Below are 14,013 nucleotides of genomic sequence, written 5' to 3'. Positions count from 1 at the left end.
AGGGACACAGATTTGATTCCCAGCTGGCTCACTGTCTGTGTGGAATTTGTACATTTTCCCCGTGTCTTAGTGGGTTTCCTTCAGGTGCTCTGGTTTCCTCACACTGTCCACAGATGTGCGGGTTAGGTGGACTGGCCATGCTAAACTTGCTAGGGTAAATGCACGGGATTATGGCGTTAGGGCCTGGGTGGGATTGTGGTCGGTGCAGATTCGATGGGCCAACTGGCTTCCTTCTGCACTGTAAGATTCTATGATTCTAAGATTAAACGAACAAGAGTAGAATCCATTGAGTCAGAGTTGAGAAACAAAGGGTGAGATCACACTGCTGGGGGTATTCTATTAGCCTCCGAATGGAGAGAGAGAGAGAGTGAGAGAGAGAGAGAAACAAATCCTCAGGAAATTACAGAGCTGTCTCCTGTCCTTCCTGTTATACATTAATGAACTAGACCTTGGTGTGCAGGGCACAATTTCAAAACTTGCAGATGATACGAAACTTGGAAGCATTGTAAACTGTGAGGAGGATAGTGTAGAACTTCAAAATGACATAGACAGACTGTAGAGCGGGCAGACAAATGGCAAATGAAATTTAATGACAAGAAATGTGGAGTGGTTCATTTTGGTAGTAAGAATATAGAGAGACAATGTAAAATAAAAGATACAACTCTAAAGGAGCAGAGGGACCTAAGTGTAAATGTGAACAAATCACTGAAGGTGGTAGGACAGGTGGAGAGAATGGTTGATGAATCGTACAGTATCCTGGGCTTTACAAATACGAACATGAAATACAAGGGTAAGGAAAATATGATAAACTTGTATAAAACACTGATTCATTCTCAACTGAGTAGTTCTGGGCACCACAATTGAGGAAAGCTGTGAAGGCAAAGGCAAAGATGCAAAAGAGATTCATGAGAATGGCTCCAGGAATGAGGAACTTCAACTCAACACAGTCAAAAAAGTTAGGACTATTTTATTGGAGAAAAAAAGATTGCATGGAGATTTAAAAGAGGTATTTAAAATCATGAGGGTCTGAACAGATGACATAGAACTGTTCCTATTGGTGGCATGAACGAGAACAAGAGGGCACGAATTTGAGGTTATTTACAAAAGAAGCAATGGAGACACAAAGAGAAACATTTTTGCACATTGAGCGGTTAGGATCTGGACTGCACTGTCTGAGAGTGTGGTGGAGTAAGATTCACACAGCAAGTGGATAGGATCTGGAATGTATTGTCTGAGAGCGTGGTGGGGATAGATTCAAACGGTGAGTGGTTAGGATCAGGAATGCACTCTCTGTTAGTGTGGAGGAGACAGATTCATACAATGAACAGTTAGGATCAGGAATGCACTGTTTGAGAGTGTGGTGGAGACATATTCACACAATGAGTGGTTAGGATCAGGAACTCATTCTCTGTTAGTGTGGTGGAGACAGATTTAATCAGTGAGTGGCTAGGATCTGGAAAGTACTGTCTGAGAATGTGGCAGAGGCTTACCCAAAAGGGAAGAATGTGCAGAGTTATGGAGAAAAGATAGATTGTTATTACATGAGTTACTCCTCAAGAGGACCAGCATGGACATAACAGACCAAATGGCCTCCTCCTGTCTTTTATCCATGATTCTATGTTTCTACGAGCAACATTGATGGAGTTGTGATATCCACTGTGAAATGGGAATTTAATTACCCAAACATTGATTGACACTGTTCCAGAGTAACGAATAAAGGCAGGGAGGAATTTCTGAGATGCGTTTGGGAGGCCTTCTGTTCTCAACCCAATGAGGAAATAGGCGTTGCTGGATTTGGTGCTGGGAAAGTGATGGGCCAAGTGGACTTAGATAAGAGTGACCATTGTAACATAAGGTTTAGAATAGTAATGGAGAAAAGCAAGGTTGCAGATGAAGTATAATGTCTAGATTGAGAGTGGCTATTTGAAAAGTGGTAAGTAGGCATCAAGCCAGGGTAAAATGGAACCAAAGACTGACAGGAAAACCTGCAACAGTTTTAAGGAAGAGATGCTTCATAAGAATATAAGAACATAAGAAATAGGAGCAGGAGTAGGCCATCTAGCCCTTCGAGCCTGCCCCGCCATTCAATAAGATCATGGCTGATCTGTCGTGGCTCAGTTCCACTTTCCCGGCCTCTCCCCATAACCCTTAATCCCCTCTCTTATCAAAAACCCATCAACCCGCGTCTTAAAAATATTTCACGAGGCAGCCTCCACCACTTCAACGGGCAGAGAATTCCAGAGATTCACCACCCTTTGAGTGAAGAAGTTCTTCCTCAACTCCGTTCTAAACCGCCCCCTTTTATTTTGAGGCTGTGCCCTCTAGTCCTACTGTCCTTTCTAAGCGGGAAGAGTCTCTCCACCTCTATCCTATCCATCCCATTCATCATCTTATACGTCTCAATGAGATCTCCCCTCATTCTTCTAAACTCTAACGAGTACAAGCCCAGTTTATTCAGCCTCTCCTCATAGCTCAACCCCCTCAACTCTGGTATCAGCCTAGTAAACCTCCTCTGCACTCCCTCCAAGGCCAAAATATCCTTGCGTAAGTGCGGCGACCAAAACTGCACACAGTACTCCAGCTGCGGCCTCACCAATGCCCTATACAGCTGCAGCAAGACCTCCCTACTTTTATATTCAATCCCCCTCGCTATGAAGGCCAGCATCCCATTAGCCTTCCTGACCACCTGCTGCACCTGCAGGCTGGGTTTTTGTGACTCCTGCACAAGGACCCCGAGGTCCCTCTGCACTGTAGCCCGCTGCAGTTTTTCGCCATGTAAGTAATAGTCCTTCCTACCATTATTCCTACCAAAGTGGACTACCTTGCACTTGCCAACATTAAATTCCATTTGCCAGTTCCTGGCCCATTCGCCCAGCCTATCTAGATCCTTCTGCAGACTCTCCACACCCTCCGCACAATTTGCCGTCCCACCAATCTTGGTGTCATCAGCAAATTTCGACACCATACACTCGGTTCCCTCCTCCAGATCATCTATATAAATGGTAAATAGCTGAGGCCCCAGCACCGACCCCTGGGGCACTCCACTAGTCACCAACCGCCAATCCAAATAGCACCCATTAACCCCCACTCTCTGCCTCCTATTTGACAACCAATCCCCTATCCACGCTAACACCCTACCCCCAACTCCATGCCCCCTTACCTTCTGCAATAACCTCTTGTGAGGTACCTTGTCAAACGCCTTCTGAAAATCAAGAAAGACCACATCCACCGGCTCTCCTCTATCCACCGCCCTAGACACATCCTCATAGAACTCCAATAAATTTGTCAGACACGACTTCCCCTTAACGAAACCGTGCTGCGTCTGCTCTATCAAGCAATTCGCCTCAAGATGCCTCGCTATTTCCTCCTTGATGACGGATTCAAACATTTTACCTACAACAGACGTTAAACTAACCGGCCTATAATTCCCTGCCTTTTGCCTGCCACCCTTCTTAAACAACGGCGTAACATTAGCCGTTTTCCAATCTTCCGGCACTTCCCCGGAATCCAGCGACGTTTGGAAAATAACCACCAAGGCATCCACTATCACCTCCGCTATTTCTTTCAGAACCCTTGGATGCATTCCATCTGGTCCTGGGGACTTGTCCACAATCAGTCCCTCCAGTCTGTTGAGCACCGCCTCTCTAGTAACAATAATGTCATTGAGACCCTTCAGTCCTACCACCTTTCCATCGCTAACACCCGGCAAATTATTCATGTCCTCCTCCGTGAAGACCGAAACAAAAAAGTTATTCAAGACCTCAGCCATATCCCCATCCCCTACCACTAAGTCCCCCTTCTCATCCTCTAAGGGACCAACGTTCACCCTAGCCAGCCTCTTCCTTTTTATATATTTATAAAAACTCTTGCTATCCTTTTTTATATTAAGCGCTAGCCCAGCTTCATAGTTTCTCCTACCCTTCTTTATCAACTTCTTTGTCAATCTTTGTTGACATTTAAACCTCTCCCAATCCTCTTCTTGCCCACTACTCTTAGTCACTCTAAATACCTTCCAGCAAGAGGAAAAAGCAGAGGAACCAAAATCAGAGCCTCTTTGATGACAATAGAAATGGACAACATAATGAAACATAAAAACGTCTTTGAAGCATCAGGTAACTTCTCCAATAACAGTCTGGTTACATACAACTGGCTGAGAGAGGAAAGGAGGAGGAAAATAAGACTGGCAAAGAGAGAGTATGAGAATAAAATTGCTGTGAAAATCAAACTGAATCGTAAAAACCTGTTGTAGTAAGTGAATATTAAGGCTATAGTAAGAACCAAAGAAATAGCAGGGGTAGAGTACACAGCTGCTTGAACCCGCTCCATCATTCAATACCATCATGGCTGGTCTTCTGCATCAACTCACTGTCCCACATACTCCCTATGGCTTGATTCACAGACACCAAACAACTGTCTATCTCAGCCTTAAATATATTCCATGATGGAGCATCCACAATCCTCATGATAGAGAATTTCACAGATTCACAACCCTTCAAGTGAAGAACTGTCTCCTCAATGATTGATCCTCCTATGCTGAGACTGTGCCCCCACATTCGAGATCCCCCAGCCAGGAGAAACCTTTAGCTACCAGAAACTGTTTCTATTTATTTACTCCACAACACTCGAGAAACTCAACATCACCCAGGATGAAACAGCCCATTTCATTGGCACCACCTCCACAAACATTCACTCCTTCCACTGACATAGTGGCAATAGTGTTTACCATCTACAAGACACACCACAGGAACTCACCAAGGCTCCTCAGGCAGCATCTTCCAAACCCACAATCGCTACCATCTAGAAAGACAAGAGCAGCAGAAACCCAAGAGCATCACCACCTGGAGGTTCCCCTCCAAGTCACCATCCTTACTTGGAAAATATCATCATTCCTTCACTGTCACTGGGTCAAAATCCTGGAATTCCCTTCCTAACAGCATTGTGGCTGTACTTACACCACACGGACTACAGCAATTCAAGAAGGCAGCTCATCACCATCTTCTCAAGGGCAATTGGGAATGGGCAAAAAATACTGGCCTAGCCAGCGACACCCACATCACAGTAATGAGTGATCCTTTCCATCACTTTACTGATGATTGAGAGTAAACTGGTGATTGGGTAGGATTTGTCCTGCCTTTTCTATATGACGTACCTGGGCAATTTTCCACATTGTTGGGTAGATGACAATGAACAGCTTGGTTTAAGATGTGGCAAGTTCTGGAGCACAAATATTCAATACAATTATTGGAGTATTGTCAGGGCCGTTTGCTTTGTCCAGTGTCTTCAGCTTTTTCTTGATATCACGTGGAGTGAATTGAATTGGCTGAAGACTGACACCTGTAATGCTGGGAACCTCTGGAGGAGGCCGAGATGGATTGTTCACTCGGCACTTCTGGCTGAAGATTGCTGCAAAAGCTTCAGCTGTATCTTTTACACTGATGTGCTGGGCTCCCCATCATTGAGGATGGGGATATATGTGGAGACTCCTCCTCCTGCGATAACAGCTTATATAGGCCAGACTTGTAACATCAATGTATTTTAAGGATCTGATTGTGGTTTTTAAGCTGATTAAAGGATTCCGTGCATAGATGGAAAGAAACTATTTCCGCTGATTTGAGGATTGACGACAAGGAGCAAAACCTTAAAATTACAGTCAGTTATATAAATAAAAACACACAGTGATCCCAGCACTGACCCTTGGAAAGATTCACTGCCCACCATCCTCCAATCAGAAAAAGAACCATTTCCCACAACTCTGTTTTCTGTCCTTAAACCACTTCTTAAAAAAATCAAAGCTGGCACTAACTTTCCTACTCCATGAGCCTCAATTTTGTTAACCAGCCTTTTCATGGTACTTTTTCAAATGCTTTCTTAAAATCCAGAGAGAAAAGATTTACTCGATTCCCTATGTTGACCTGCTCTGCTGCTTAGTCAAAAAAGGTTCAAATTAAATTTACGAAATCTGGAAGTGAAAAGCTAGCCTCAGTATTGGTGATGAAACTTTTGAGGATTGTTGTAAAAACTGGTTCCTTTAGGGAAGGAAATCTGCCATCCTGACCTGGCCTGATCTATATGCGACTCCAGACCCACAACAACATTGTTGACTCTTAATTGTCCTCGGAAATGGCCTAGCAAGCTATTTGGCTCAATCAAACTGCTACATAAAAATCAATAAAGAATGAAACTGGACAGATGAACTTTCAGTGACTGAGCCACCGGAATCAATGGCTGGAATTGTCTGGTTTCACATGCCGCACTACTGCTGCCAGACAGACAGAGAATTTGACTCTTAACCAAATCTCCGTTCACAGCAATAGAACCGGAGATTCCCAGCCGCAGACGAGGTGGGAGAATTACAGCAATGGGCGAGGTAGGAGAATCGTAGCCACGGGCAAGGTGGGAGAATTGCAGCAATGGGTGAGGTGGGAGAATCCAGCCTAACAACTGCAAACACAGATCCTGCAAAGTCCTTCTTATCAACATCTGAGGGCTTGTGCAAAAATTGGCAGAGCTGTCTCACAGACTAGTCAAGTTACAGCCAGATGTAGTCACACTCATGGAATCATACCTTGCAGATAAGGTCCCAGACACCACCATCGCCATCCCTGGATATGTTCTGTCTCACTGGCAAGAGAGACTCAGCAGATGTAGTGGCACAACAGTATACAGTTAGGTGGGAGATGCTCTGGGAGTCCTCAACATCGATTGCAGACCTCAATGTGTCTCATGGCACCAGATTAAACCTGGGCAAGCTGATTACTATGTACCACAACACCGCACCCCCCCCCCCCCCCCACCACCACCACCACCACCCAACCTAACCATTGACTGATAAACCAAAACTCCTCCATGTTGAACGCCAATTGGAAGAAACACTGATTGATGGTGGCAGTGGCACAGAATGTACTTCAACCTCCATCACATGCGGGAAACTTCAATGTCTGATATCAACAGTGGCCCGTAGCATCACCGCAAACCAAGCTGACCGGCTCCTAAAGGACATAACTGCTAGACTGGGACTGCAGCAGATGGTGAGAGAACCAACAAGAGGGAAGAACCTAATTGACCTCAGCCTCACCACCCTACCTGCCACAGATGCATCTGTCCATAGCATTATGAGTAGGAGTTCTTGTCATAGAGTCAGAGTAAGAAGTCTCACAACACCAGGTTAAAGTCCAACAGGTTTATTTCGCAGCACAAGCTGCTAGCTTTCAGAGTGCTGTTCCTTCATCAGGTGGGTGGGAGTTCTGTTCACAAACAGGGCATATAAAGACACAAACTCAATTTACAAAATAATGGTTAGAATGTGAGTCTTTACAGGTAATCAAGTCTGAAAGTACAGACAGTGTGAGTGGAGAGAGGGTTAAGCACAGTTAGAGATGTGTATTGTCTCCAGCTAGGACAGTTATTGAGATTTTGCAAGCCCAGGTATGTTGTGGGGGTTATAGATAATGTGCCATGAACCCAAGACCCCCGGTTGACTTTGCCCTCATGTGTGTGGAACTTGGCTATCAGTTTCTGCTCAGTGATTCTGCATTGTCGTGTGTCATGAAAGCTGCCTTGGAGAATGCTTACCCAAAGGTCAGAGGCTGAATGTTCGTGACTGCTGAAGTGTTCCCCAACAGGAAGGGAACAGTCTTGCCTGGTGATTGTCGAGCGATGTTCATTCATTTGTTGTTGTAGCGTCTGCATGGTCTCCCCAGTGTACCATGCTTCGGGAGATCCTTTCCTGCAGCGTTTCAGGTAGACAACGTTGACTGAGTAGCTAGAGTATGTACCGTGTACCTGGTGGATGGTATTCTCACATGAGGTGATGGCATCCATGTCGATGATAACATGTCTTGCAGAGGTTGATGTGGCAGGGTTGTGTGGTGTTGTGGTCACTGTTCTCCTGAAGGCTGGGTAGTTTGCTGCGGACAGTAGTCTGTTTAAGCTTCTGCAGTTATTCGAAGACAAGAAATGGGGGTGTGGGGATGGCGTTGGTGAAATGTTCATCTTCATCAATGACATGTTGAAGACTCCGGAGAAGATGTCATAGCTTCTCCACTCTGGGGAAGTACTGGATGACGAAGGGTACTCTGTCCACCGTGTCCCATGTTTGTCTTCTGAGGAGGTTGGTGCAGTTTTTCACTGTGGTGCGTCAGAATTGTCGATCGATGAGTTGAGCACCATATCCTATTCCTAAAAGGCATCTTTCAGCGTCTGGAGGTATCTGTTGCGATCTTCCTCATCTGTGCAGATCCTGTGTATAAGGAGAGCTTATCCGTAGGGGATGGCTTCTTTAATGTGTTTAGGGTGGAAGCTGGAGAAGTGGAGCATCGTGAGGTTATCCATGGGCTTGCAGTACAGTGAAGTGCTGAGGTGACTGTCCTTGATGGAGGTGCGTGTGTCCAGGAATGCAACTGATTCCAGAGAGTAGTCCAATGGTGAGTCTGATGGGAATGGAACTTTTTGAAGTCATCATATAGTTGTTTCAGTGATTGTTCACCATGAGCCTAAAGGAAGAAAATGTCATCGATGTATCTAGCATCAGCTGAATGGCCTGTTTGGTGAAGAGGTCTTGTTCGAACCATTGCATGAAGATGTTGGCATACTGAGGTGCAAATTTGGTCTCCATGGCTGTTCCATGTGACTGGATGAAGAACTGGTTGCTGAAGGTGAAGACATTGTGGTCCAGGATGAAGCGGATGAGTTGTAAAATTGCATTTGGGGGTTGGCAGCTGTCAGTGTTGAGTACTGAGGCAGTTGCAGCTATACCATCATCAAAGGGGACGCTGGTGTAGAGTGCCAAGAGATCCACTGTGACAAACACGGGACACGGTGGACAGAGTGCCCTTCGTCGTCCAGTACTTCCCCAGAGCAGAAAAGCTATGACATCTTCTCTGGAGCCTTCAACATATCATTGATGAAGACGAACATCTCGCCAAGGCCATCCCCACACCCCCACTTCTTGCCTTCAAACAAACGCACAACCTCAAACAGACCATTGTCCACAGCAAACTACCCAGCCTTCAGGAGAACAGTGACCACGACACCACACAACCCTGCCACAGCAACCTCTGCAAAACATGCTGGATCATCGACATGGCTGCCATCATCTCACGTGAGAACACCATCCACCAAGTACACAGTACATACTCTTGCAACTCGGTCAATGTTGTCTACCTGATACGCTGCAGGAAAGGATGTCCCGAGGCATGGTACATTGGGAAGACCATGCAGACACTACAACATTGAATGAATGAACACTGCTCCACAATCACCAGGCAGGAGTGTTCTCTTCCTGTTGGGGAATACTTCAGCGCTCATGGGCATTCAATCTCTGATCTTCGGGTAAGCATTCTCCAAGACAGCCTTCATGACATACAACTGCGCAGAGTCGCTGAGCAGAGACTGATAGCCAATTTCCGCACACATGAAGACAGCCCAACCAGGATCTTGGGTTCATGTCACACTATCTGTAACCCCCACGACTTGCCTGGATTTGCAAAATCTCACTAACTGTCGTGGCTGGAGACAATAGACATCCTTTTAACCTGTGCTTAACCCTCTCTCCACTCACATTGTCTGTACATTTAAGACTTGATTATCTGTAAAGACTCGCATTTGAACCATTATTTTGTAAATTGAGTTTGTGTCTTTATACGCCCTGTTTGTGAACAGAACTCCTACTCACCTGATGAAGGAGCAGCGCTCTGAAAGTTTGTGGTTTGTGCTACCAAATAAACCTGTTGGATGTTAACCTGGTTTTGTGAGACGTCTTACTGTGTTTACCCCAGTTCAATGCCGGCATCTCCACATCGTAGAGTCATAGGGCAGAGAAAAGGCCCTTCAGCCCATCAAGTCTACACCAATAATAACTACCACTAAAGTCCTGCTAATCTCATTTTCCTGCACTTGTCCCATATCCTTGAACGTTATGGTATTTCAAGTGCTCATCCAAATATCTTTTAAAGGTTGTAAGGTTTCTGATCTCCACTACCTTCCCAAGATGTGCATTCCAGATTCCCACCACCTTCTGAGTGAAAGGTAAAATTCTCTAACCAAATTTCCCTGAATTCCATATGCTTCAACCTTTGGAATCAGTTTCCCATGTGGAACCTTGTCAAAAGCTTTGCTAAAATCCATAATTACTATATCAACTGCACTTCCCTCATCCACACATTTGATTCTATTTTCAAAAAATTTTACCAAATCTGTCCACTGACAAAGCCACACTGATTATCCCTAATAATACCATGTCTTTCCAAGTGGATATTATTCTCTCCTTCAGAATTTTCTCCAGTAGTTTCCATATCACTGATGTGAGACTCACCGTTCAGTAATTTCCTGATATATCTCTACCACCCTTCTTGAAAAGTGGAACCACATTAGCCATCCTCCAGACTTCTAGCACTTACTCTGTGGCCAAGAAGGAATTAAAAATTTATGTCAGAACTCCTGCAATTTCCTTTCCTGCCTCCCAAAGCAGCATGGGATGCAATTCATCTGAGACTGGGGTTTTATCCATTTTTAAGCCTGTAAAAGCTCCAATACCTCCCCATTTCCTATGTGAAAATGTTTAAGGTCCTCACAGTCCCTTTTCCTGAATTCTGTACCTACGTACTCTTTACCCTGAGTAAAGATCGATGAGAAGTATTCATTTAACACTCTTCCAATGTTGTGTGGTTAATAAGCAGATTGCCCCCTTGGTCCCTAATGGGCCATTGGCTATCCCTGATTAACCTCTTCCTCTTAGTTCTCCCTAATCCTAGGCAAGTTCTTTTTCAGGCCTCCTTTAATTCCCTTCTCAAGTTCCCTCCAGCACTTCCTATCTTCCACTCTGGCCGCAGGTGAATTGCTCCCTTTGGATTTTGTAAAAGCCTTTCTCTTTTTCTCATCCAATGCCAGATATCCAGGGTCCCCTGAACTTATTGGTCCTACACTTCCCCCTATAGGGGGCATATTGGACTTGTATCGCTGTCCCCGTGAAGCGCATCCCTCGCAGGTCCCCGTGAAGCACGTCCTTCGCAGGTCCTGGTTAAGTGTGCCCTCGAAAGTCCCAATGAAGTGTGTGCCTCGCAGGTCCTGGTGAAGCGTGTCTCTCACAGGTCGTGGTCAAGTGTGCCCTCGCACATCCTGGTGAAGCGTGTCCCATGCAGGTCCCACTGAAACATATCCCTCACAGGTCTGGTTCAGATGATTGCACACAATGTTCAACATCACTCGTAAGTTCTCAGATACTGAAGCGGTTCATGTCGAAATGCAGCAAGACCTGGACATTATCCAGGTTTGGGCTGACAAGTGACAAGTAATATTTACATCACACAATTGCCAGGCAATAAGCATATCCAACATGAGAGAATCCTACTATTTCCTTTAGACATTGAACAACATTATCATTGCTGAATCCCCCTGCTATCAACATTCTAGGGATTACCACTGACCAGAAACTGAACTGGACTAACCGTATAAATTCCAAGGCAATAATTCCATGCAGAGACTAACTCATCTCCTGACTCCTCAAAGCCTTGATTTAAACATTATAATCAATTCTTATCTATTTGTTTTCAATATACCCAAAAATGAGTCAAGGGGAAACACTAATACTGGAGAGGTTTGAACTCCAAGTTCACCGGTGCCTCTCAAGCATTGTTATAGTCACTGAGTGGGATTTTATGGCCTTGCTCGTCCCAAAACTATAAAATCCCTCCAAGGTCAACGGACCTTCCCATTGCCTGCTTCTATTCCCGTAGTGGGCGGGGTGGTAAAATTCCAGCCAGTATGTCAACTCCCAAATTATTCATTTACTTGATCTTAAAGTGTTCTTTAGTGAAAAAAATCTATCAAACTGTGTTCAGATAAATCAATACTCATTGTTTCAACTCTACACATCAACCACTCACTGACTGACATTTATTTCCATAGATTCATTTTGAATTGAACCTCCTTTGCGTATAGACTATATTGTCTAGTTTAACTGTTCTAGGCAAGGTAACGATTTTGTGGCACAGTAGTGGTGTCTCTATCTCTGGGCCAGAAGCTGTAGGTTCAAGTCCCTCTTTAGGACTTGATGATTGGTGAAGGTACGTTTATAATGTGACCAAACAGGTTGATAATCAGCTTGTAACTCATTCTAATCACCTGACGGCAGACAGTAAGAGTGGGCGAGTTTCCTGGTCAGCCACATCGCAGAAGACAACAGCAAGCTACCAAATTAATGTCAGTCCATGGGTGCCAATGCCCATGACAAGCAGGACAAAGTGTCTCGTGTGATGCAATGTGACCTGCTGTCAGCCTCCCAGGTTTAAAGTTTATTTACTAGTGTCACAGATAGGCCTACATCAACACAGCAATGAAATTACTGTGAAAATCCCCTAGTCGCCTCGCTCTGGTGCCTGCCTGGGTACACTGAGGGAGAATTTAGCATGACAAGTACAACTAACCAGCACATCTTTCAGACTGTGGGAGGAAACAGGAGTACCCGGAGGAAACCCATGCAGACATGGAGAGAATGTGCAATCTGCACACAGACAGTGACCCAAGCCAGGAATTGAATCTGGGTTTCTGGCACTGTGACACAGCAGTGCTAATCACTGTCACCGTGCCACCATAGAGAGAGAAAACCAAGTTCACATCCCACAACTATGAAACAACTAGGGGCTTGCAGACTTCATGGTTAATTACACTGGTCAGAGCAGACAACTCCAGCAGACATTTAAAGGGATGTATCAGAATACACAGAATAGACATATTCCAACGTGAAATAAACATTCCAAGAGGAGGACTCACCGTCTGTGGTTAACTAAAAATATTAAAAACACTATTAAAATTAAAGAAAAAGCAAATAAATACACAATGATGGGTCAGAAGATTGCAGAGAAACAGTAAAAATTAGACAACGAGAAGAAAGCCAGCTAGAAATATAAAGACAGAGACTCAGAGTTTCTATAGGTATTTAAATAAGAAAAGAGTTAAGCATTGGCTCTATAGAAAGTGAATCTGGGGAACTGATAATGGAAAGTAGGGCTATGGAAGATGAATTAAATTGATATTTTGCATTGTCTTTATTATAGAGAGCCCAAGCTTTATAAGACCCCAGTCAGACCCCACTTGGAGTACTGTGCTCAGTTCTGGTCACCTCATTACAGGAGGGATGTTGAAAGGGTGCAGAGGAGATTTACAAGGGTGTTGCCTGGATTGGGTGGCATGCCTTATGAGGATAGGTTGAGGGAGCTCAGTCTTTTCTCCTTAGAGAGACGAAGGATGAGAGGTGATCTGATAGAGGTGTATAAGATGTTGAGAGGTATAGGTCAGGTGGATTCTCAGAGGCCTTTTCCCAGGGCTGAAATGGTTGCTACGAGAGGACACAGGTTTAAGGTGCTGGGGAGTAGGTACAGAGGAGATATCAGAAGTAAGTTTTTCACTCAGAGGGTTGTGGGTGAGTGGAATCGGCTGCCATCGGTGGTGTTGGAGGCAAATTCGATAGGGTCTTTTAAGAGACTTCTGAATGAATACATGGGACTTAATAGAATTGAGGGTTATAGGTAAGCCTAGTAGGTAGGGATATCATCAATGCAACTTTTGGGCCAAAGGGCCTGTTTCTGCTGTAGTTTTTCTATGTTCTAAGTAACATCACAGAAATAGCTGTGAATCAGAAAATGGAAGGGAGGGAAGAACTCAGAAAAATTACAATCACCTGGGAAGTGGTACTGCACAAATTGTTGGAGCTGTGGGCTGACAAATCCCTGGTTTCTGATGAACTTCATCCTAGGGTCTTAAAAAAGGTGGTTAGTGAGATAGTTGATGTGTTGGTTTTAAATTTTCCAAAATTCTCTAGATTTGGGGAAGATTTCATTAGATTTGAAGATTCAAAAAGTGACAGGGACAGAAAGCAGGAAACTACCGGCCAGTTAGATTAATATCTGTCATAGGGAAATGTTAGAAGCTATTATTAAACATTTCATAGCAGGCACTTGGAAAAATTCAAGGTAAACAGGCAGAGTCAACATGGTTTTTTGGAAGAGAAATCATGTT

The 14,013-nt window shown here is 44.5% G+C and overlaps 1 protein-coding gene across 6 annotated transcripts in view; it reads right to left on the bottom strand.

Moving 5' to 3' along the window:
• pltp (phospholipid transfer protein) overlaps nucleotides 1-14,013 on the bottom strand; it is a 114,167-nt gene that overhangs the window by 51,247 nt on the left and 48,907 nt on the right. The window contains exon 1 of one of the 6 annotated variants that reach the window (XM_080205112.1): nucleotides 5,150-5,354. The exons of the other annotated variants lie outside the window; for them this stretch is intronic. The gene's annotated coding sequence lies outside the window, so the exon portion shown is untranslated. Of the gene's footprint in view, nucleotides 1-5,149; nucleotides 5,355-14,013 lie in introns of those variants that run through there. 6 annotated transcript variants of the gene reach the window in all.

The sequence above is a fragment of the Carcharhinus amblyrhynchos genome, chromosome 16 (assembly GCF_965287045.1).
Source record: "Carcharhinus amblyrhynchos chromosome 16, sCarAmb.v2.hapA, whole genome shotgun sequence".
Lineage (NCBI taxonomy): Eukaryota > Metazoa > Chordata > Chondrichthyes > Carcharhiniformes > Carcharhinidae > Carcharhinus > Carcharhinus amblyrhynchos.
The sequence above is the reverse complement of the archived record's forward strand: the minus strand, read 5'-3'. Positions and strand labels throughout refer to the sequence as shown.